The following is a 4,553-nucleotide window of genomic DNA, read 5'->3' as shown; positions in this document are numbered from 1 at the left end:
TCAGAGAAACTCATGTGAAATTCTCGAGAATGCTTGTAAGTAGCTTAAGGCAATTTAAAAGGAAAGTGATTTTCTCTCAAAGTACAGCCTTTACAAAGTGAAGCAACACTCCATTCACTTCGCACAGTGAATTAAAGTGTTGAAACAGACTGCTTCTCTTAGAGAAATGGATGTGAGTTGCTGGTAATGCTTGTAAATAGCTTAAGGCACATTCAAAGGAATGTGTTTTTCTCTGTAACTACAGCATTTAGAAAGTGAAGTAACACTCCATTAACTTCGCACAGTGAATTTATGTGTGGGGACAGACTGCTTCTCTTTCAGAGAAACTCATGTGAGTTGCTGGTGAATGCTTGTAAGTAGCGAAAGGCACTTTCAAAGCAAAATGATTTTCTCTGAAAATACAGTATTTAAAAAGTGAAGCATCATTCCATTCACTTCGCACAGTGAATTGAAGTGTTGGAACAGACTGCATCTCTTTCAGAGAAACTCATTTGAGTTGCTGGTGAATGCTTGTAAGTGGCTTAAGGCACTTTCAAAGGGCAGTGATTTTCTCTGTAACTATGGCATTTAGAAAGTGAAGGAACAATCCATTCACTTTACACAGTGAATTGAAGTGTTGGAACAGACAGCTTCTCTTTCAGAGAAATGCATGTGAGTTACTGGTGAATGCTTGTAAGTAGCTTAAGGCAGTTTCAAAGGAAAGTGATTTTCTCTGAAAGCACAGCATTTAGGAAGTGAAGCAACACTCCATTCACTTCGCAAACTGAATTGCAGTGTTGGAACAGACAACTTCTCATTCAGAGAAATGCATGTTAGTTTCTTGTGAATGCTTGTAATTAGCTTAAGGCACTTTCATTGCAAAGAGATTTTCTCTGAAAGTACAGCATTTAGAAAGTGAAGCAACACTCCATTCACTTCGCACAGTTAATTGAAGTGTTGGGACAGACTGCTTCTCTTTCAGAGAAACTCATGTGAGCTGCTGGTGAATGCTTGTAAGTAGGTTAAGGCAGTTTCAAAAGAAAGTGATTATCCCTCTAACTACAGCATTTAGAAAGTGAAGCAACACTCCATTCACCTCGCACAGTGAATTGAAGTATTGGAACAGACTGCAACCATTTCAAAGAAACTCATGTGATTTGCTGGTGAATACTCGTAAGTTGCTTAATGCAGTCTCAAAAGAAATTGATATTTTCTGGAAGTACAGAATTTAGAAAGTGAAACAACACTCCATTCACTTCGCACAGTGAGTTGAAGTGTTGGAACAGACGGCTTCTCTCTCAGAGAAATGCATGTGATATGCTGGTGAATGCTTGTAAGTAGCTTAAAGCACTTTCAAAGGAAAGTGATTATCTCTGCAACTACAGCATTTAGAAAGTGAAGCAACACTCCATTCACTTCGCGCAGTGAATTGAAGTGTTGCAACAGACTGCTTTTCTTCAGAGAAATGTATGTGAGTTTCTTGTGAATGCTTGTAATTAGATTATGACACTTTAAAAGGAAAGCGTTTATCTTTGAGAGTACAGCATTTAGAAATTGAAACAACACTCCATTCACTTCGCACAGTGAATTGAAGTGTTGGAACAGACTGCTTCTCTTTCAGAGAAACTCACGTGAGTTGATGGTGAATGCTTGTAAGTAGCTTAAGGCATTTTCAAAGAAGAGTGATTTTCTCTGAAAGTACAGCATTTAGAAAGTAAAGCAACACTCCATTCTCTTCGCACAGTGAATTGAAGTTTTGGGACAGACTGCTTTTCTTTCAGAGAAACGCATGTGAGTTTCTTCTATATGCTTGTCAGTAGCTTACGGCACTTTCAAAGGAAAGTGATTTTCTCTGGAAGTACAGCATTTAGAAAGTGAAGCAACACTCCATTCACTTCGCACAGTGAATTGAAGTGTTGGAACAGACCGCTTCTCTTTCAGAGAAATGCATGTGAGTTGCTGGTGAATGCTTGTAAGTAGCTTAAGGCAGTTTCAAAGGAAAGTAATTTTCTCTGAAAGTACAGCATTTTGAAAGTGAAGCAACACTCCATTCACTTCGCACAGTGAATTGAAGTGTTGGAACAGACTGCTTCTCTTTCAGAGAAACTCATGTGAAATTCTGGAGAATGCTTTTAAGTAGCTTAAGGCAATTTCAAAGGAAAGTAATTTTCTCTCAAAGTACAGCCTTTACAAAGTGAAGCAACACTCCATTCACTTCGCACAGTGAATTAAACTGTTGAAACAGACTGCTTCTCTTTCAGAGAAATGGATGTGAGTTGCTGGTGAATGTTTAATAGTAGCGAAAGGCACTTTCAAAGCAAAATGATTTTCTCTGGAAGTACAGCATCTAAAAAGTGAAGCATCATTCCATTCACTTGCACAGTGAATTGAAGTCTTGGAGCAGACTGCTTCTCTTTCAGAAAAACTCATGTGAGTTGCTGGTGAATGCTTGTAAGTAGCTTAAGGCACTTTCAAAGGAAAGTGATTTTCTCTGAAAGTACAGCATTTAGAAAGTGAAGCAACACTCCATTCACTTTGTACAGTGAATTGAAGTGTTGGAACAGACTGCTTCTCTTTCAGAGAAACTCATGTGAGTTGCTGGTGAATGCTTGGAAGTGGCTTAAGGCTCTTTCAAAGGGCAGTGATTTTTCTCTGTAACTAAGTCATTTAGTAAGTGAAGCAACAATCCATTCACTTTGTACAGTGAATTGAAGTGTTGGAACAGACAGCTTCTCTTTCAGAGAAATGCATGTGAGTTTCTTTTCAATGCTTGTAAGTGGCTTAAGGCACTTTGAAAGGAAAGTGATTTTCACTGAAAGTACAGCATTTAGAAAGTGAAGCAACACACCATTCACTTCGCACAGTGAATTGATGTGTTGGAGAAGACTGCTTCTCTTTCAGAGGAACACATGTGAGTTGCTAGTGAATGCTTGTAAGTAGTTAAGGCACTGTCAAAGAAAGTAATTTTCTCTGAAAGTACAGCATTTAAAAAGTGAAGCAACACTCCATTCACTTTGCACAGTGAATTGAAGTGTTGGAACAGACTGCTTCTCTTTCAGAGAAATGCATGTGAGTTTCTTGTGAATGCTTGTAAGTAGCTTAAGGCAGTTTTAAAAGAGAGTGATTTTCTCTAAAAGGAGAGCATTTAGAAAGTAAAGCAACACTCCATTCACTTCGCACAGTGAATTGAAGTGTTGCAACAGACAGCTTCTCTTTCAGAGAAATGCATTTGAGTTTCCTGTGAATGCTTGTATGTATCTTAAGGCACTTTCAAAGGAAAGTGATTTTCTCTGAAACTACACCATTTACAATGTGAAGGAACACTCCATTCACTTCGCACAGTGAATTGAAGTGTTGGAACAGACTGTTTCTCTGTCAGAAAAACAGATGTGAATTTCTTGTGAATGCTGTAAGTTGCTTCAGGCAGTTTCAAAAGTGAGTGATTTTCTCTAAAAGGAGAACATTTAGAAAGTGAAACAACACTCCTTTCTCTTCGCACAGTGAATTGAAGTGTTGGAGCATACTGCTTCTCTTTCAGAGGAACACATGTGAGTTTCTTGTGAATGCTTGTAAGTAGCTTAAGGGACTTTCAAAGGAAAGTGATTTTCTCTGAAAGGACAGCATTTAGAAAGTAAAGCAACACTCCATTCACTTCTCACAGTGAATTGATGTCTAGAAACAGACTGCTTCTCTTTCAGAGAAATGCATGTGAGTTTCTTGTGAATACTTGTAAGTAGCTTAAGGCAGTGTCAAAAGGAAGTTATTGTCTCTGTAACTACAGCATCTAGAAAAAGAAGCAACACTCCATTTACTTCGCACAGTGAATTGAAGTGTTGGAATCGACTGCTTCTCTTTCAGAGAAATTCATGTGAGTTGCTGGTGAATGCTTGTAAGTAGCTTAAGGCATTTTCAAAGGAAAGTGATTTTCTCTGAAAGTACAGCATTTAGAAAGTGAAGCAACACTCCATTCACTTCGCACAGTGAATTGAAGTGTTGGAACAGACTGCTTCTCTTTCAGAGAAACGCATGTTAGTTTCTTGTAAATGCTTGTAAGCAGCTTAAGGTAGTTTCAAAAAAAGTGATTTTCTCTGTAACTACATCATTTAGAAAGTGCAGTAACACTCCATTAACTCCGTACAGTGAATTGAAGTGCTGGATAGACCTCTTCTCTTGCAGAGAAATTCATGTGAGTTGCTGGTTAATGCTTGTAAGTAGCTTAAGGCACTTTCAAAGGAAAATGATTTTCTCTGAAAGTACAGCATTTAGAAAGTGAAGCAACACTCCATTCACTTCGCAAACTGAATTGAAATGTTGGAACAGACAACTTCTCATTCCGAGAAATGCATGTTAGCTTCTTGTGAATGCTTGTAATTAGCTTAAGGCACTTTCATTGGAAAGTGATATTCTCTGAAACTACAGCATTTAGAAAGGGAAGTAACACTCCATTCACTCCGTACAGTGAATTGAAGTGTTGGATAGACCTCTTCTTTTGCAGAGAAACTCATGTAATTTGCTGGTGAATACTCGCAAGTAGCTTAATGCAGTCTCAAAAGAAAGTGATTTTTTCTGAAAGT

This window comes from Myodes glareolus, unplaced genomic scaffold (assembly GCF_982192425.1).
Source record: "Myodes glareolus unplaced genomic scaffold, mMyoGla1.1 HAP1_SCAFFOLD_34, whole genome shotgun sequence".
Lineage (NCBI taxonomy): Eukaryota > Metazoa > Chordata > Mammalia > Rodentia > Cricetidae > Myodes > Myodes glareolus.
This window is presented reverse-complemented; position numbering follows the sequence as displayed.